Source organism: Lutra lutra, chromosome 9 (assembly GCF_902655055.1).
Source record: "Lutra lutra chromosome 9, mLutLut1.2, whole genome shotgun sequence".
Taxonomy (NCBI): Eukaryota; Metazoa; Chordata; class Mammalia; order Carnivora; family Mustelidae; genus Lutra; species Lutra lutra.
In genome coordinates, this window is record NC_062286.1 from 6,347,026 (window position 1) to 6,368,184 (window position 21,159).

Here is a 21,159-nt window from a genome sequence, read left to right on the forward strand (position 1 = left end):
GTCTCCTCTCCCATCAGCTTCTAAAAGGTTGGTGGCCCTCAGGGTTTGGTCTTTGGTCGTTTCCCAGCTCCATACCCTCACTGCATACCACCAGCCCCTCTCCCCCTGCCTGAGCCAGGAGTGGGGTGGGAGTGGGTGCAGGGTGGGGGTGGGCACAGGGTGGGGAGGGGGTAAGATTGGGGGTAAGACTTGGGAGTTCCAATCTCCAGGCCCCTCACCATCTGGACAACCGGGAGGGCAATTTCTGGTCCACCCACAGGTGTCGGGTCCACAAGTGGCCTTCTCCAGAGATCTCTGACCTTTCCAGGCAGTGGGTTGCTCCCTGGCCCAGTCCCTCACTCCACTACATTGTGCGGGGGGAGCCTCCGGTCCCTGCGATTGCTGGATCCCTCGGGACATGAAAGGCGTGGCTCCCATCTCTCTCACTGCGGTTCCCCTGGCACCCGTGCGCCCTGGCACAGGGAAGCATGAGTGTTCAATAACAATAAAAATGTCCAAAGCATGTTTCGCGTGAGGCCCGGTGCCGAGCACGTTAGCCATCACTGCATTCGTTGCCCTGCATGGTTGGTGCTTTAATAGCCTCCTTTTGCAGGGGAAGAAATGTGAAATCAGATGATTCGAGACCGCCGGGCTCTCGGACCGCAGTCGATGAAGACGGCGAAGCAGGACAAGCGCTTTCGCACCGCGACCACGACCGCACCCAGCAGAGCTGCGACCCAGCGCCGTCTTCTCGGCACAAATCACGTAGAAAAGGACAGACTAACCTCCACGGGTGCCGATGCCCACGATAACGGGGGTTCCTACAGCCCAGGGAGGGGAGCTGGTACCGAGGACACCCAGTCCCGGCCAGCTTCGAAGGACGGGGAATGCGCTGAGGCCCCGCGTTCCTTTACAGCAGTGGGGACAGGAACCCTGGGACCCTTCGCCACCTCGCTCACTGTCCCCAGCTCTGCAGAGGGCTCAGCTGGGAAATTCGGGGGGTTCCCTGTTGCTTGCACTGTTATCGTCTGAGAAACCCTGGAGCCACGGAAGTAAAGACCCGATGACTGGTGGTCGTTCTAATCCTGGTTTCCTCACAGATTGTGCAATTTAGGACAATGCAATTCCAGTCCCCGTGCTCTGCTCTCCCCCTCTGCGTAACGGGGTGGTAACACCTCATGGCAATTGCGTGGAGACGAGTCGCGCCTGCACACCTGAAGGCCGGGACCAGCCGCGGACCAGCCGCGGGCATGTGGGAAGCTCGAGGCGTGTGCGCTGTGATGATACTAACCGCCGGGTCAGGGTCTGGGAGGGGAGACGGGCCAAGCCAGTCGAAGGAGGAAAACTAAATGTTCATCCACTCAGCAGGTACGTGTCTGGTGCCCCAAGGTCAGGCAGTGTTCAAGGTTGGGCCCCAAATGGCCCTGCTCTGGTGGAGCGTATATTCCGGTGTGGAGACTGGATATGTGGGGAGGGGACGCTGAGCCTAGTAAATTTAAAACAATACGTGTTGTGTGTTTTGGAGGAGAGGAGCCCAACCCTGAGTGAGAACCCCACTCAGAATCCATGAGGAGAGGATTGGGCTGGGCCCTTCCCCCAACCCCGACACCACACCCCCACATCCACCTGAGCTGTGTCTCCCTGAACCCTGTCTTACCCTAAAGAAATGGTGGCTCAGAGAGGTTGAGTGACTTGACCAGGATCACACAGCCAGCTGCAGACTGAGGCGGAAAGGTCAGTCCCAGGCTCAACAGAATGGAACTCAGTCCCCAACTTCCCACCGCTTCTAGCTGGGCTAACCAGGAGCGTGGCTCTAGAAAGGCCTCCCAGGAAGGGACAGACTCCAGTGTCTCTGAGGTAAACTGCTGTCCATCCCATAGCAGCTGGCCCTGGTCTTGGCCCCAGCAGCTCTGGATGGGGCCACAGGAAGGGCCAAATTATCCAGATCCGGAGAAGAGCCAGTGACGCACTCGGGCGCTTGGCGTAGGGGCGGACATTGCTTCAGGTCCCCAGGCTGAGAGGAGGGCTGCTGGAGGATCCAGAAAGGGGGGAAAGCTGACAGCTCGTGTGGCCCACCGCTGCCCCAAAGATATGGAAACCATGGGGGGCGAGCTGCAGAGATACAACAATTCACATATGATGACAATGTGCACGAGGGCCCGATACTCAGAAATGACCACTCCCTTTGTTTGTGTCCTGTTATTTGAGAAAATTCTAGCACACATGGCTAGCTTGGAGGTGCACATCACCTGCTACTCATGCAGGGAATATCAGAAGCACTAGGCATGGCAGAGGCCCCCAGGACAGCTCTAGCAGTGCCCCCACTCCTGAGGCCTGGCTCCACAGCTGGGCACGGGAAGACAGGAGGACAGGCTCTTCTCCACCTGCGCCGTTATCCCAAAGTCCGGATGGGAACACGGCACGTCCAATGATGGAGAACTCAACCTCTTTAACTCACTTTAGCAAAAAGAACATTCTTTCAGCCGGGTTTCACGGGCCAGTGCAGGGTGCCTTTTCCCTGGTGTGAGCTGAACCCAAATACTCAGTGTGAACACAGCTTGTCCTTTCCAAGTGGAGGGGAAGTTAATGACAGTCTGTAGGGAAGACTCTCCCAAAGGGCCTGACCCCTGCTCTTCCCTTTCCAGTGCAAGCCCCAAGATGCAATGACTGTGGGCAGACCTTTGCTGAATCCCTGCGTGTTCCCTCCGCATCTGGGAGCACTACGGAATTTAGGAATTTAATCCTGCACGTAAGCCGCTTTCAGGAGCAGAGCCTCAGAGAGGCTGGATGCACTCACTCAGGTGTTAATGAGAGTCAGTCTGAGGACTTTCCTGCTCCTGAAGCCATGGTTCTTGCCCCCACCCGCCCCTGCCGCCCCCACCCCGTACCCGTACCGGGTCTTCAGGATGGCTGTCCAGGCCCCAGCCAGGCAGGCAGGCACTCTAAGAGCCTCCCGTCTCCAGGGACCGTGGCTCCATCCCCTCCTGCTGGGGCTTTTGCAATTTTATGACTCCATCATCGATAAGAGTGTGTTTTAATGAATGGACTTGGGACAGCAATTCATCAATTAGTTAATAATTGCATCTGATCGACTTTCCCATGAGGTTTGGCTCCAACCACTTTCCAGAAAGAGCACCAGCTGTTCCCTTCACCATCATCAGTCTCCGACTCACTGGCTTGGTCGCACCTCTGGCCAGAGCAAAGCAAACTGACTTAGGACTGGGGAGAAGAGTTAACTTGTACTTCACTAAATCATGCTCCTTTTATAGGTCATTTTTCTTAAATCGAATACTTTAAAATTCAAAAATGAAACAATCTCATTCAAATGGCATCCAATTGTGCAATGTGTTGATGTCATAAAGGGCTACGGTGGGGATGTACGGAGTCCAAGTGTGATGGGTCAGATGTGGGACAGGAGTGGCCGGGTGGATGTAAGTCAGCCGGCAGAGCACAGCTGCATCCCAGAGGCTCAGGAGCTGTCAGGAGCCTCTCCCAGATGCTCGGCCCGGGAAAGCGGTCGCCAGGCCCCCTGGCACCTGCTGGGAAGTTAAGCAAGTCCTGGGCTGTTGTCAACCATGTCTTCTCTTCTGGACGAGTATCTTACAACATGGGTAGAGTCCGACCCAATAACCATTCTTTCTTCCTTGTTCACTTGTTCAATTGAACCTTGTTCCAGGTTCAATTCAAGGAAGCAATGTGTCTTGCTAAAAAAATTAAATTTCCCAGTCACTCAGCAATGACATGTGCTCCCATGACACAGTCTGCTAAAGGAGATTCTAATAGAAGATACTGAGCCAGTCTTCTAGGAAAGCCCCTTCTGCCTTCTAACCTTCCCCTCTTGTCTTCCTGGACAGGGACAACATGATGGCTGGAGCTCCAGCAGCCTGTGAACACAGGGCGACAAATCTCTACCAGGGAGAGCTGTGAGGAAGAATGGGGGGACCCTGGGTCTCTGAGAAGCCGCCATGTCAGTCTTAGATCACCCTCCACTGGAAAGAAGAATATACCTCCCTATCTTCTGTAAGGTACTACCATCTGTGTTATCTCTTAACTGCAGCCAAGTTCAACCTCAAGGAGCTGGGAGTAGCCATATTCCATTAAGGAGGCAGTGGGATGACCACTGCATGTTAAATATGAAAAAGCTCAGGGCAAGTACCCCGTCCAACCTCTTCTTGTTACATCTAAGGAAATTGATGCCTGGAAAGAGGAAGGCACATTCCTAAGTTCACAGAAATAACTCGTGTCCAACTGGGCCCTCATGCCAGAGTTCTTTCCACACGGCAAGTTGCTCTGCTCCAGACCACTTCTCCATAGCCCCTCTACCTTCTGCCCATGGAGGTTGGCCTGGTCTCTCTGGTCCTCTGGCTTCATTTGGGTTTGACCAATGTGGACTCCAGGTAGAGACTAAAAGGAACGAGAGAGGTCAGGAAACTTATTCCCTGTGGGTCACGTGAGCAGGCCATGCCTCCTTTCCAGGAGGCCCTCTCCATGCTACTCTGGCTTCCCAGGTCCTGCAGCCCCTGGTCTGGGGCCTGCTGGCACAGCCCTGGGGTCTGCAATATCCCTGTTGCCCCCCGCCTCTGCTCACCTGTGTCCTTAGTGAACAGCATCTACTTGAACTCTGCTCTCATGACCAAACGACACATTTCACATCTCTCCACTTTCTCCCTGCAGTTGCAGTTAAGGGCCCCGGGGGATGTTTAGCATTAGGGGATGAGGGTCGGTATCAGGTTCTTGGTCAACAAATACGTCTGAGCTAGCATGATGTCCACGTGCCCATTTCTGCATTTGCGTAAGATGCTCCCACACAGTGCTAACTTGTCGGCTAGACACAGTTCTCCGTACTTCGCAAAAAGCAATAGTAGTCTTCAGAACTATCCTATCCCGTGGCCACAGTACTATAGCAATCCTACAGACGAGGGGAGTAAGGCACAGAGCGGTTATGTAGCTTACACAAGGTCACACACCTAGAAGCGGCGGTTCTCTCTGTGCTCATGCTCTCTGTGCTCTTAGCTGCCACAGCCAGCTGTCCCTCCATGTGACTGTCAGCCCTGAGGTCCCCGCCACATCCCGTCTTTGAGGCCATAAGGATTTTCCAAGGCTGCTGATGTTACCATTTGTCCTGAGCCTATCTTCGTCCGTGTCATGGTCCCAACTGCAAGGCTGCCTTCAGGGAATCTTTCCAGAAGTTCTGAACAGCCTTATCTGTAAGCCTAGTCTTCTCTGCCTTCAGGTCATAACCACAGCTGGGATTTCCCCCCAAACCCTACTCCAACCTGGGGACAGCGGTGTGCAGGTCCCCCACTGGTGGCCCATCGTGGGCCCTCTTCCTGACTCTCTCTCTCCAGCTCAGGACCCCTCTCTAGTCAGCCAAGCGCAGGCGGAAGCAGGGAGAACCCACTTCTGCTGAATCACACACTATTCTAAACCCTTCTGCCCGTCGTACGCCTGGATCATAGCTTTTGAAACGAAAGCAGTGATTCTCAGCCTTGATGCATGTTAAAATCACTTGGGGATTAAAAATACTTAGTGTCCAGGAGCACCTGGGTGGCTCAGTCAGTTAAGCCTTTGGCTCAGGTTGTGATCCCAGGGTGCTGGGATCGAGCCCCGTGTCGGGCTCCCTGTTCAACAAGGAACCTGTTCCTCCTCTCTCTCCCCTGCTTGTGCTGTCTGTCAAATGAATAAAGAAAACCTTTAAAATAAATAAAAATAAAATACTTAGTGTCCAGGTCCCATTTGCCCTGGTCCGAGCAGGGATAGCTTCTCAGCCTCCCAAGCGACTCTGATGTGGGTCTACCGCTGAACATCACAGCTTTAAAATCAAGAACTTGAAACCTTTGCTCTTGGATTCTGTTATAGCCCTCTCGGAGCCATGGAAACCTCCAGTCTGGAAGGCAAAAGGGTGGGGTGGGAGAAGGTGGGGCAGGGAGGAGGATGGGAAGGAGAAGCAGGTTCCCATGGCTCATTCATAATGAAAAAGAGCAGAGAGGGTTCGCTCTGGCAGCTCCAGCCGAGAAGGTGAGATAAAATCTCACCACGGTGCACCGGCGGCCAAGGCCAAGGGTCCGCGGCCTCCTGGGAGGACTAGTGCTGCTTTGCAGAGTGAACGTGGTTCTGGCTGCGGAGTGTCTGAGCCTGGTCCCCAGCCTTCCTAGAGATGCTGCGAGTTATCTGCCGGCCTACAAATACAGTCCTGTTCTACTCGAATTAGCTGGAGCTGCTGGATTCTGTTTACTTGAAGCCGAGAGCCTGATCGGTGCTGGAGCTGGAGGAAGAGCGAGGAAAGGTGGACGTGCTGCATTACAGGAGCGCCAGCCGAGTGCGGGATTACAGTAGCACCAGCCGAAGACCAAGCAAGCGGGAACGGAGCCACATGCTCTCTCCCACACCATCCCACAGCCTTGGCAGTTTGTCACATAAACCGGAGTCACTGGGTCATTAGAAAGGGCAGTGGGATGCCCACCCCCCGATCTTGGGAGAATTCAAATTCTTGGGCCTTGTCCCAGGCCAGCTGCATCATAGACTTCAGGTTTGGAGCCTATATTTCCTGCTTTCTTTTTTCTTTTCTTTTAAAGATTTATTTATTTATTTTGGTGGGAGAGGAGTAGGAGCCTCTTTAAGCCGACTCCCCGCTGAGCGCGGAACCCGATGTGGGGCTCAATCCCACCACCCTGAGACCACGACCTGAGCAAAAACCAAGAGCCAACAGCACCACCCAGGCGCCCCTACTCCCTGCCTTTGGAATGAACTCTCCCAGCTGTGTTTGCAAACGTCCGCTGGGCTAAAGGGTGAATTCGACTCCCCAGGTGAGCCTCCAGGATCGGTCACGGGTGCGGAGCTCTTACGCTAGAAAGGAACGAAAGCCCACGCCGGACCAAACGTGCATTCTATAGAGAGAAGTGATTGCCCAAGACCAGTCAGTTTGCCAGGGACAGGCGTGGAGAGAGCAGAGGAGTCTGGAAGACAAAGAGCATTGGATCCGGGAGGGAGGGAGCTTGTGGTCATCTGGTGTGATCAGTCAGGCTCCACCAGGAAGACAAACAGCTCCAATTAACTAAAGCAGAGAATTTAATACACAGAATTGATTCCATAGATGGCAGAGAAGCTAGAAGAGCAAACAGATGGTGTAGCCATCCGGGGATGCATGACAGCAGGGAGCCCCTCTCCCTGAGTGAGAGGGAGAGAGGCAGTAATATTAGCAGAGGCCACGGGCAGGGCCGAGTGGCAGAGGCTGGAGACACTGGTGGCCCTTGCCTGCCATCCATCTCAGGGAGCTCACACCGGCCTCCCGCCCTGCGCACTACATGGCCCAGGAAAAGGAAAACCCAAGATGCCTTTTGTCCCGAGCATTCCCCACACCACCGAAGACACTGGCTGAAACCTGAGGCTTCCTGCCACGCATTGTGTTTCTCAGCTTGCTTGTGGAGGGAGGCCAACCTGGCCGAAACTGGGCAAGTGGAATGCTAGAAAGCACAGTCGGGAGGGCTGGAGCCCTGTCTTGAAGCCAGGGTCCTTGTTGGCAGATAAAGGATCTAAGCCCCAAAGAGGGGACACTCCCTACCCAAAGCCACAGCAGGACTTAGCAGTGATTCCACTTATCCCAGCATCTGCAGGAGCGTCTCTCCGTCTAGGTGACTCACTTCCCAGGGACCATGAATGAAGGAAGCAGGAGAGCTGGCCAGGAAAAGGGCAAGCCTTCGACATGCTCACCCCGCAGCCTGTTGGATGGGAAGGGGGCGTGACGGTCCGCAGCCCAGCCGGACTCAGCTGACAGTCCGCGAGCAAGCCGGCCAGCATCAGCCGGAGCCGAGGGGGGCTCTGCAAGTCGGGGGCCCGGCTCTCTCCAGGGCTCTGCTGCTCGCCAGGCTGAACTCGGTGATCGTGAAGGTCACTTCTGGCTCTCGGATCTCACGAAAGCTGTCAGCGGCTTGCTGTTCTGCCTGTGTCATTTTATAAACCATGTCTGTTTGCAGAACGGACTGCTTTCATCTCAGGACAGTGCATTCGGCTCTGGCCGCTTGACCCTTCTGTCAATATTCAGCCCAGCTAAGCAGGGCAGCGCCTTCCAGCTTGGGTCCCCAAACACATCTTAGCTGGGAGGACACTGAAAGCAACACATCCTCCTGGCTGTGCTGTCAAATTTGACTTCAGAGATCCAAGGACATGTAACGCTTAGTTCTCTGTGAGCTGACCAATGCTTGAAAAATCTAAAGCGATCACACTGATGGGCTCTCACGATATGCATGAAGTCTGCTTTTCTTAGTTCATCTAAGGCTATTTACTTTCCCATGTGATGGGCAGATGAATAGAAATTCGGAGCATTCTCTTTGCAAAAGGGCATTTTTCTTGAGCTGATTTTTGTCTGGGAATGTCGAGGTACTTCACATCCCAAGGCATGATATCAGTGTCTGGGTAGAGAGCAGGAGCTGAGTTTTAATTTTGCCCCTAAGTTTGTCCTTCAGCCACACACCCCCATTGTAAAGCTGAGATTTAGTGTCTGGATCACGAAAAATGAATGAACCTTTGGTGTGCACAAAGCTTTTTGAAAATCCATGCTGCTGACAGCACCTTGACCAGTAGTAGCTAAATGTTAGTCATTCAAATAACCAAGTTCAAATGCACTGTGTAGCCTCTTCCCAGGGCAAGGCACGAGAAATCAGCAAACAGAGTAACAAATGGTTAAAAGGAGAAGCATGAAGAATGCGTTCTCCCGGTCTGGGTAGGGTGTAGCCCTGCCTCTTCAGAACAGGAGGAACAAGGGGCGCCTGGGTGGCTCACTTGGATAGGCATCCAGCTCTTGATTCCGGCTCAGGTCATGATCTCAGGGTTGTGGGATTGAGCCCACATCTGGCTCTGCGCTGGGCTCGGAGCCTGCTTAAAGTTCTTTCTCTCCCTCTGCCCCATCCCTACCCCCCCCCCCACACACACATCTTGTGCACATATGCACTCTCTCTCAAAAAGAAGAAGGAGGTGGAGGAGAAGGAGGAGAAGGAGAAGGAGGAGAAGGAGAAGGAGAAAAAGAATCATACCCTAAAAAAAAAAAAAAAAGAATAGAAAGAACAACACAGTACAGAAATAGGTTTCTTTTTGTTTCCAGGGGGAAATTCTCTTCCTGCGGTTGTTCCAAGATGCTGTCTCTCTGACAATTCGCGGGGGTTTCCTAAGGGCTAAATAAGTAGCGCCCCCTGCAGTCAGGGCGAGTGAGGGGCTAAGAAAACCCTTGTAAGGGCAACTGAGCTGAGGCAGCCCAGATGTGCCAGGCAGCAGCCAGAAGGGAGGCTGGGGAGGAACCCTAGGAGCAGGAGAGAGGGTGCAGAGTGACGCCAGACAGACTGGGGACACGGGACCTACTGGACACCAGAGTGTGAGCCACAGGGCAGCGGACCCAAGTCAAAGGAGCCAGGCATGTGTTTCCAGGACAGGCTTTCTGGACCGGAACGGTGGCGCACACCCCGGACAGCCCTTCTCAACTGGGATCCCGATACATTAAACTCAAATGTCTTAAGAAACCCACTGTACGTTGGGGTTCCTGGGCGGCACAGCTGGGTAAGCGTCAGACTCTGGGTTTCAGCTCAGGTCGTGATCTCAGGATTGTGAGATCAAGCCCTGCATCAGGTTCCTTGCCCAGCACGGAGCCTGCTTGAGATTCTCTCTCTACCTTTCCCTCCCACTCATGCTCTCTCTGTAATCTTTTTTTAAAAATCCACTGTATGTTAACATTGATGTGTCTGCCTTGTATGTACTCACACGTTAGGCATCCCCTGTAGGTAACATGTTCAGACACACGGAGGAGGCTTACCAGAGAATCAGCACTTGTAAGGGAGGGACGCACAGGATGAGGCAGAGGGGAGAGCCCAAGTGTGCTGTGAGGGGTCGTCGCAGCAAAGACTTCAGCCGACCCCATGGGCGGGCTAGACTCGATTGACCCTCCAGAGTTTTCTGCCTTGACAAAGGGCACCAAGAACGTGTACCTCCTTCATTAACTGATCACTGGGTGCAGGCTGCCCCTGGGGAGGGCATATCCTTGAATGAGAAAGTTTTCTACGACTAAGGGCCACACCTGAAAGATCGTCTGAGAGGAGTCAGCCACCAACGCCCCAAGCAGTCTGGGAGTGAGCGCCTCAGTCCAGGGTGTGGCATCTGGTCTAGAGGCTCTGGAGACGCAGATGGGACTGGCCCATGAGCTGGTGGAAGTTCAGAGCAGTCTTCTGAACGCCAACTACTGTTATTCCGGATTTGTGGATTTTCATTGTCATGGACTGCTCTGAGGCTTGCCTATTTTCATTTAGCCCGTGTTTTCTTTGCTATCTCTTTTCCTCACCCACCTGGGGCGGGGAGTAAGTACCCTGCCAAGTCCTGAAGGGACCGTCAGCACATCTCTAGGGGTTTGCTAGGGCTGCGGTAACAAATCATGACCGAGCAGGTAGCTTCATCTATAGAAAGCTCTGGAGGCTGGAAGTCAAGATCCAGGTGTCAGCAGGGCTGGTGCCAGGGGTTGGGGGGGAGGGGAGGGACACAAGGGAGCTCTGTCCCAGGCCCCTGTCCCAGCTTCTACGGGCTTGCGGATGGCTCTCTATTCCCTGCGTCTTCATGCTGTCTTCCCTCTGCGCACGTCTATCTATGTGGCCTCGCTTTACTCTGATTGCCTGGGTAAAAACACTCTAAATAAGGTCGCTTTCTGAGGTGCCGGGGCTTAGTTTCCTGTGGGGACAGTTCAAACCATAATGGATGTTAAACGAAGTTGCTGGCTCTAGGAAAGGAACAGTAGGCGGGAAGTTGCAAAACCCAGATTCTAGTTTTAGCGAGAGAGTAATAGGGGTTGAACTAGAAGAGGAAAGGCAAACGGGTTTTACGTTCCATGTCGTGTATCTTCATTCGCGGATGGCATGGGATCTGCTACTCATGTACTCCCTGAGTCCTTAATGATTGATTTTAAAAGATACGGTTGTGAGTATTACTCTTGATATGGAATATCAGCTGGGCACCTGGGTAGCTCAGTCGGTTAAGCGTCTGCCTTCAGCTTGGGTCATGATCCCCAGGTCCTGGGTTCGAGTCCCTGATCCACAGGGAGTCTGCTTCTCCCTCTCCCTCTGCCTGCAGCTCCCCCTGCTTGTGCTCTCAAATAAATAAGTAAAATCTTTAAAAAATAAAAAATGAGTATCAACCAAACACCCATTGAGGAGACTTCTATAGGATCTCTTTTTCCTGTAGCCAAGAGCAGAAACAGAAAGAGAAAGGCGAGGACCCAGCCCCCAGATTCTTACTAGGACTTTGGCATGAAACAGTAGAGGCCGTATCAATATTACATTAGCTCCAATAGTCCAAATAGTCCAATAGTCCAGTCCTGTGACCTGGGTTTCTCTATCTGGGCACTCTAGGTGTTTTCTTGTCATCGTAGGGGGCTGTGCTGTGCATTGTAGGATGCGTCACAGCATCCCTGACCTCTCCCCACTAGACACCAAGGGCGCCCTCTCCCAGTATGACATCTGAAAATGGCTCCAGACATTGCCAGATCACCCCAAGCTGAGAACCCCCCATCTAGACCCTGCAAGGCAAGCCCGTCTACGGATTCTATTCTAACCCAATCCTCACGACTCTTTCCTCTGACAGTTCTGTCTTCCTGTAACAAGAAACCACTGTGAAGACCCAGATCATGTCATGACCAAAGCTGCTATAACCACTTCGCAAAAATGGAAACCAGCTAAAAATCCGCCACGGATAAACACGACTGAGAGTCAGCTCTGCTCTCCACTGAGTGCGCAAGTGGGCAGACTTCAGGGTCGTAAACACAGGCATTCTGAGACAGGCGACCCAGGACAGTGGGGAAGTGCTGCCGTAGCAAACATTCAACCGCCGGAGGATGTTTTTACCTCGTCAGGTCTTTCTGCCCCACCGACCCGTGTCTGAGTCTCGGTCTGCCACATGTGAGCTGTGCGAACTGTCCTCTCTGAGCCTCCTCAGAGAGGAGAACTGTCCTCTCCGGCTCCTCCCTGCAAAATGGGCATAAAAAATATGCAACAGAACAAGAGCCAAACTATGGAAAGACTCCAGATGCCCATCGACAGATGAATGGATAAAGATGATGTGTGAGAGATATATATATGATGTGAGATATATATGTGTGTGTATACACACACACACACACACATATATATATATACACACAATGGACTATTACACAGCCACCAAAAAATTGAAATCTTGCCATTTGCAACAACATGGATGGAACTAGAGGGTATTATGCTAAATGAAATAAGTCAGTCAGAGAAAGAAAATCATCATGGGAGTTCACCCATACGTGGAATTCAAGAAACAAGACAGAGGATCATAGGGGAAGGGAGGGAAAAATAAAACAAGATGAAATCAGAGATGGACACAAACCATAATAGACCCTTAATCATAGGAAACAAGCTGAGGTTTATTGGAGGGGAGGGGGTGGGGGGATGGGGTACCTGGGTGATGAACATTAAGGAGACACGTGATGTGATGAGCACTGGGTGTCATAGAAGACTGATGAATCACTGACCTCTACCTCTGAAACTCATAATGCACTACATGTTAATTGGATTTAAATAAAATAAAATACATGGCAGAGACTGCTAATTGTCAACCCTAATAACCACTTTCGTCTTTCTCCCTGCTCACAACACCCCAATTTTAGCTAGTCATATGGCCACAGGGAAGAAAAGACTATAATTCCCAGCCTTACAAAGATAGAGAAATAGCCCTCCCTACTACTACCAGCCCCTGTTTCTTCCCATTGCTCGAAACAAGGATGGGGTCCCTGGAACTAAGGATATGATACCTGGAGCCCTTGCAACCACTTTGGACTCAAGAAGAAATTAAGAACGGAAGCCAAGGCTGAGGCAGCAAGAAGAACAAACAGAGCCAGCAGCGAGGCTTCCGAGAACACCAGACGTCCCTACCTCTAGACTTCCTTTACGTGAGAAAGAAATGTCATCTTAGTTAAACCGATCTTACGTTAAGTTTTTTGGTCATACACAGTTCCAGCTAATCTTAGCTTGCGGTGAGGCTAATGAGACACACACATAAATCTTCTAATGAGATACTGAGTGTGTTTAAATTGGGACCAGAAGCCACAGCTGGTCACTCTACCACAAGGGTGGGACAAAGCAGAGAGTGATGGAAAATGTTTTGTTTATTCTTAAACATCTTATCTTAACTTAAAATGTGCATTTATTCCTTCATATTTTGAGTGATTGTATCTAATTGGAGTTCCTCACATCTCATTGGAATTCCACATGTAGTAATTCACCCTTATTAAGTCTTTTATCTAAAATAAGGTTCTTCTTTTCTAGAAAACTCTATTTATACCCTCATGTGTTATTGGTTGCATTGCACGTGATTGCACGTGATTAAACTCTGTAATTAAAATAGCGGGCGTTGCTGGCAGAAACGGGCTTGGACAACAACAGCGGGCCCTCAGGAAGCATACAGCTCCGCCGACAGAAACAGAGGTACGAGAATGTTCTTGGGAGTAGCCCGGTGACCATGAACTTCTAGTCTTTGGTGGCAGGGCCAGAAGGGTTTTTAGAGTTAAAAAAGCATGTCTGTTAAACTCGCAGGTAAATGAGCTCCACTCACCACCAGAGAAAGAGGGAACTCATCTGACCGTGTGCCTTTTATATACCGCACATTTTCTCATTTAAACTTCACGGGGGCTAGATTGGATACTATGTATTATTTCCATTGTACACCAAGGAGACTGAGGGTCAAGGAACTTAAATATTTTGCCCCACATCACACATAGTTGTGGGGCAAGGATTTCAATGTTCATCCGTGTAGTTCAAAACCTCTCTCCCCTGCGCCATATGTCCGCTTACGGAAGGAGAGAAGGGTCATCCCACTGAGCCGATTCGGTGTCTCGTGAATGGGAGAGGACTCTTCCTGCTCTGTCTTAGAATTGCTGGCAGCCAAAGTTGACAAAATACGTGGGAGAGTAAAGAAAATCCCATACTAGGAGACCTGCTCTTCCACAAACATCGCATCCTGTCGCACCCACAGCTGGGGACGTGACATCCTTCCTCATCGTGAGCTGCCCCTTTGCCAGCCCGGGGCCTGTTCCTCTCCAGCTGTGAAATGTTTGACTGTCACCTCTGGCCAACCCTAACACCAGACACCAACAAGCCACCGTGCCCCAGGGGGCTCCAGAGAGATTAATAAAAGTCAAAGAAGCTGAATCCAAGGCTGAACTCAGTTACCCTTGGAGAATAGTTTTGGAAAGCCCGTGTCAAGCAAGCGTGGTCTACCTGGGCCATCCATTCCTTCTGCTGGTGCTCTCTGGGCACTGAAGAGGCCTTAAGATGATCTGTTCTGGGGCCACTCAGTGAGGCAGTGCCTGCTATCAAAGACTTTAATTTCATTACAAAGACTTCACAGTCTGAGGGGACAGACAAAGAGCAGGAAGCAGGCTGATTGAGGTAAGCCCAAGGGGCGGTCCAAATAAGGATAATTCCTGTCATCCAGGTGAAGGGGAGTTTGCCCAGGAGTCTTCCAGAGGTGGGGATGGAGCAGAGCCTGGAGGGACGGGAGGAGGTCAGTGGGGAGGAAAGACTGGGAAGGAGAACAGGCTTCTGAGCAGAGAGCCCGGCTCACACTGAGGACCTGAGCATGGGGGGAAAAGGAGTAAGAGAAGGAGGAAGTCGGGCTCTCCGGAACGCAGGACCCTCCCAAGAGGATCTTAGAGGGCCTGGCCTTCCTGCTTAGCCTTTGATCAGGTAACCTGCACCTGCCATGCTCCTGGCCCCCCCCCCCCAGATTAAATCCAGTCCATCCTTCTGATTTCAGCTCAGAAATCACTTCCTCGAGGTCTTTCCTCCTATGTCCCCTGTTTCATAGGGGGAGAAAAGGGGACTTTGCCTAGGGCTAGTACAGGGCCTGGAGCACACTAAGCTTCAAGTATATATGTGCTGAGTGAGTAAATGAAGGAGTGAGGGGATGAGTGAATCCATGAGTAAGTGAATGAGCGAGTGAGTGAATGAGCGAGTGAATGGGTGAGTGAGTGAGTGAATGAGGGAGTGAGAGTGTGAGTGAGTGAATGAGAGAGTGAGTGAATGGGTGAGTGAATAAGTGAATGAATGAATGAATGAATGAGGGAGCGAGGGAGGAGACAGACCATCCACGACATTGCAAACCATGCATAGAAGCTTCTGTGTGTATCCTAAAGCAGGAGGATCCCACCGAGGGTTTAGAAAGGAGACAAGAGACACGTAAATAAACAGAGGGCGCTAACTCAGAACTGAAGTGAGGAGGGGTTGGGACTGGCCGGGAACAGGAATTCCGTTGGAAGTCAAGTGGAATAACCAGGGAAGGCTCTGGGGGCTTGCTGACTGAGCAATCTGTGACAGGTGCCCAGTGCTTACCTGTGCCAGACGCTGGGTTAGCATTTCAAGTGCATGACATCATTGAATCCTCCCCTCACCCCTGCAAGAGGTCGTCGTCGTTACATTATTATCCTCTGTTAGAAGCTGGTGAAACTCCGTGTGCAAATCCCTCAATAAAGAGTGGCCTGTGCCTGAATCACAGACCACCTCGCTCTGCCACCAACGTGCACCTGAGCCCGGGCATGTGGGCTCAGGTGTGCAAGGAGCTGAGAGAGGGGTGTCTGCACCACACAGGCTGGGGCGCAGGTGCTGGGTATCGGGGTGTCCGGACCCCAGCTCCGGGTTGCAGGACTTCACCCCCCACTCCTCTCCTTCTGCCCTGCTGGCCTTTGTGTCGTCACCTGGGGACTGAGTTCGAGAGTTGGCCTGGCTCTTGAGCTTGTCATGAGACGCCGTGAGCCCATCTAGAAACGCAGCCTGGGCCCTACCGGACAGCAGAAGCAGAGTGCATCTTCCAGCTGCTTCCAGCACACCCCGTCACGGAGCTGTTTACATCTGTATACAAATAATTCCAGCAAGTTCAGACAAATAACATTGACATTAGGAATCCAGCTGTCAGGGGACAACAGCTGCTATCAGGTGCTTCAGGGCACCTCCAAGGCATGTTTTCAGATTTCAAAAAACCTTGTGAGCCCTCACTGTTTAAACTGTTTCCCCGTGGAAGTTTCAGACTAAAGCTTCTTTGTTCCTGCCGAATGACTCATGAATGCCCTTTAAAAGAGAACGAAACAGACGTGTTTTGATGGGGAAAATTCATAAAGAATGCGGTGCATTTTTCCAAATGGCCATCAGACCATCTAATTTAGGCCAAGGACAGACCCGCCGAAGGTCTCCGGCTGACCTTCCCCATGAGGGCCTCGTCCTGGGCCTGGACCCGCTGGTGGGGGACCTGCCGACTGAGGCAGGGAAGGGAAGGCCAGCTTTCCCAGGGCTGTCAGTATTCCTGGGGTTCCATTTGAAAAGAGGCTTCCTGTTTTTCTAGAATGTTGTTTTTCTGGGTGCAAATCATTTTCAGCAGCATGATGTAATAATCGTCCGAAGATAAGCAAGCATCAGATAGCACTTAACTGTGTGCGAACCATGGTCCCTGTGCAATGACTCCTTTCATTCTCACACTCTTCCAGATGAAGAACTGAGGCACAGAGATGGTGAGTCACTCGCCCCAGGTCACGCAGAGAGGAAGTGGCATAGCTGGGATACAAACCAGAAGATCTGGCTACGAGTCTGGGCTCTGTGAGGTGGAAAGAGCATTCCCCATGGCGTCAGGGAATGTGGGTGTGAGTGTGGGCTCTACTCCTTACAGTCTGTGTGCTCTGAGTCTTGGTGTGTTACTCTGCCGCATGAGGTGGAGGCCAGCCTCACGACCTCATGAGGTCGGAGGATTAGCCATTGGAGTGGGCTGGCTCTGAATGGCAGGTGAGCCCAGCAGACCCTCCAGGGACTTAACTCCACTCTCTCAGGCTTCCGGAAGTCATTCAGGCTCAGCAGGCAGTGTCGTGTGGAGTAAAGCAAGGGGGAGTATCCAGCAGGCCTTTAGGACATAGTAACTTACTGTTGTGAAATGTTCTGGATTGACATTAATGGTGTCCCCTCACACATATACCATGTACATATGCAGGAGCTCCTACTATACACATACACACACACTACACATACACACATGCGTGGGTTCCTAACACTTCCACACTCAAACAACAGACAACTGGAATCCAACACTGTATTACCTGGAGAACTTACTGTTAACATCAGTCTCGAGGTGTTACACTACCTTGGCTTCGTAACCAAGGCCCAGCTTTGGCAAGTGGGGGTGCACATTTCCAGGAAATACGGCTGCCCTGCATCAACCGCAGGTCTCTTCCCTTTGCCCTGGAACCAGTTCTGAAATCAGAGCGGTGGAAGGCACAGGAAACAGCCCTCCGGGGCAGGTCCCTGGTTCCAGGTCTGTGTGTGTAAGTGATCCCAGACCCCAGCAGGGCTGGTGTTCTTGATGGGAAGAAAACAATTTTCACTTGGGTAAAGATATTACCTAAAAATGACTGTCTTAACTAGACAGAAGCTCCTGACTAATTCTACCTCCTGTACGCCATTTCCAAGCACCTCCCTGCACTCCGTGCCCAGGTTGAGGCGTCCTGGCCGTTAGTCCTTAAACCCCACAGGGTGTTACCCATTGAGGCTGCTTTGAACAGTCCCGCCCTGTTCAGACCAATGTCCAGGGACTGTGTGAAAACCCAGAGCGCAGGATTTGCTTCAAGCAATTTCAGTGTAGGTTACCCTCCCCCCCACCTTCCATCCCCCACCCTCTCTGCCCCTCTGCGTCCTTGACTACCTCCCAGATCTTGCCTCCGGCACCCAGATCCTATTCTTGATAGACCTCTCTCCTACAGGCCAATAAATCCCCCCTTTTTATGCTTAAATTCTTTGGAATTGGGTTTTTAATCTCTAATGCAGAAATATTTTATAAAGCGTATTGAATGTCAGGCTAAGCAGTTTGCACACTAATTTGCTGGGGAGAGGAAGCCTTTGAAAATGTGCACGCAGACAAGCAGCCTCTTGTTGATCCTGTCGCACATACAACACTGGTGTGCCACCCCGCACCCTGTGCTGGGTGGTGGGTTCCCACTGGTGTACCCAGCACACTCGCCACCCTGAGGAGTGCACCCGCAGTTTCATCCAGCAAATACTGTTGAAGGAGGATTATGGATAAAACAATGTGGTGAGCGCCTGCTGACACCCGGCACCCAGCTCCTGATGGTGGCAAAAAGGTGTATTGGGAAATCCAACTGGTTCGCATTCGTGTGCTTTGTTCTGGGTGGACCGGATGAAGTGGGGCGCATTAGCCACGTGGTGGGGGGGACCCCCCCCACTAGAGCAGGGACGAGGGGACGGATAGCAGGGGCAGCCTGAAAACCAGGGACCAGGAAGGAAATGGCAGTGTTTAGATGACACTTCACAAGCAGAGGGCGAGAACTAGAGTCCCCGCTGTGCCCTTGCCTCACTTGCTGCTCGGTGACACTGAGCCAGTCCCTTTACCTCTCTGAATTTCAGAGCGGGGAAGAGCGCCAGTCCCGCTTTGCCTGCCGTGCAGAGAGAGGAGGGAAATGAAGTCACCGTAACGTGCCATCCACAGGGGGCTGTGAGGGCTGTCATAAAATCAGAGACACTGCGGAAGAGCTGCACAGACTGTGAGATGCGAGTAATTATTAACCCTTTCAGTAAGAACCTCTGGAGCATCACTGTCTCTTGCATAACTGCAAAGGCGAAGACAGCGGGCACTTGGGCCCTAAATGACAGGAATAATGACATCAGATCTCAGCTTGCCCCCTGCGCTGGGATGAAAGCATGAACACACATTCTCCCTCTCCCACCGAACAGCCCTCCCAAAGGCAGAGCCTGTCACTAACGAGAGAGACATGCATGGGCCCAGGCGTGTCAAAACTTCATGTGTCGCAATGAACAGAAGTCAATTATCTAACCGCCCCAGAAATCGCTTCCCTGGATGGTAGACGCAGCTATTAGCGGGTCCTTGGCAGCGACCTTGGCGGACTCTGATGCTGCCTCCGGGCCGGGCCGTCCTGCAGCAGGGACCTCACCTCTCCCGGGCCCAGGGCCAGGACCAGCCAGCCCCCTTGGCATGGGAGCGTCCCAGGGTCCCATGGGCCCCCCTCGGCCTGGCTACAAGCCTGCAAGCTACCCCCTGGGCCTCTACCGGCTTAGCTCCTCCCGTTTGTGACTTGCTAAGTAACCTGGTTCGGCACAGTTAAAACCTAGAACTTGGCACCGCAAGGAAAGCAAAAAGGACCAAATATCTGTCCCCACAGCAGCTCAGACCGTGCTTCTTGACAGCTTCTCTCTCTGCCCAGCGCCTCTGAACAGAGGTGGTGTCTTGGGGCTGCAGCAGGCCTCCGGGGGGTCATGGACTCTGCAGTCAGATCAGAAAAGCGGCCATTTGGTATTCAGATTCTGTTTGACTCCCCTTTACTGTTCCACCAAGATGTTCTCTCTTTGACCTTGTGTGACCGGAAATATGAGGACAGGAAGCGGGGCTGGGCTGCATAGCGCCTTCCCCTTGCCAGTGGCCCTGTCCCTGTTCCAGACCGGGGATGTGGGGGATGGCTTGGTGAAGGGCACCCAGAAACACCTTCCTCAAGGGGCTGTACCTGGACACATGGTGACATGTTCCTTCTGTGGATAAATGGAAGACAGCCGGCTGCTCTCCCTTCTGATTCACGAGGTTTTGTGTTTTTTTCCTTTTGTGACAGGGAAGGTGTGATTTTTGAGTCGGTTTAATTTTAATGACATGCCACATAATTCTAGAAACTTGAAGGGACAATTGCCTTATTATGGGGCTCCTGTCTTACTGTCTGGGTAGAAGGCGGGGAGGTTCAGCACTGCACCTGACTGCTGGGTGTGACTTGCAGAAGATTGCTCACGGGAAGGCGCTAGGAACAGCAGGAGAGCATGGGCGTCAGAGCCAGGCGACCCAAGCACGCTGTCCCAGCTGAGCCCCCAACTACTTGGGTGTCCCTGGAAATCACTTCATAAAGTCCATTTCCTCCTCTGCAATACAAGGCCAACGTCCTTATAGATTGTAGAATCCCTAAATAAATCCCTAAATAAAGAATAATAATAAAGAATCCCTAAATAAAAAAGAGCACACACACAACATCCAATGAGTGATATTATTACTTTTTATAAGAACTCTCACTTCTTACACACTTTATACATCCAGGGACTCCTGGTGGGCTCAGTCAGTTAAGCAGCTGCCTTCAGCTCAGGTCATGATCCTCGGATGCTGGGGTCAAGTCCCATATGGGATCCTTGCTCAGAAGGGAGCCTGCTTCTCCCTCTGCTTGTGGGCTCTCTCCCTCTCTGAACAATAATAAATAAATAATTTTTTTTTTTAAAACACAACTATCGACTAAAAGAGGTTACTTAAGAGGAAGAGACAATCATCAGAATCTATGTAATGATTATTTAATTCACATGTCAAAACTGATTCCACAAATGGCTATGAAATAAAACATAAAGTGATCCTGTGTGAGAAGGATTCTTTTTCTTAAGATCGTATTTATTTGACAGAGATCACAAGTAGGCAGAAAGGCAGGCAGAGAGCGAGAGGGGGGAAACAGACTCCCTGCTGAACAAAGAGGCCAACACAGGGTTCAATCCCAGGACCCTGAGATCATAACCTGAGCTGAAAGTGGAGGCTTAACCCACTGAGCCCCCCAGGCACTCCAAGATCTTTCAAAGCATAATACATTTGAATTGTAGGCAACTCCGCCCACAGACTTAAATATGCTGGGCACTAAGGCAGTGCTTGTGACAATGTTGCCTCCACATTAGAAACATTATCATAATTGGTTTCATGTAAAACAGGCACCTAAATACAAGCAGTCATTTCCCAGGAGAGGTCTGCAGCGCACCCCAGATGAGCTCTTTAGCTGAACGTATTTCAGAAGAGGCAGAACAGCCTGAAGGCCAAGTGCCGCAGCACAAGCCCGAATCCCCTACCCACCCTCATCTTGCACACTCAGCCGGCCCGGGCACAAGGTACCTCTCCGTTGCAAGATGTTCGATGATAACTGACATGCTATAAGACTCCAGAGAATTAGGAAAAGCCAGCAATCTGCCTTTCTGATTGGTGCCAGAGAAGAACGCTTCTCATTTTATTGCCTATGAAGATAAAATCAAACATTGCCTCGGCTCCTACATGTTGTTCTGCTAATTCGACGCCCCCTCCCTGACCTCGGGCTTGTATGGTGTGTGGCCACTTGCC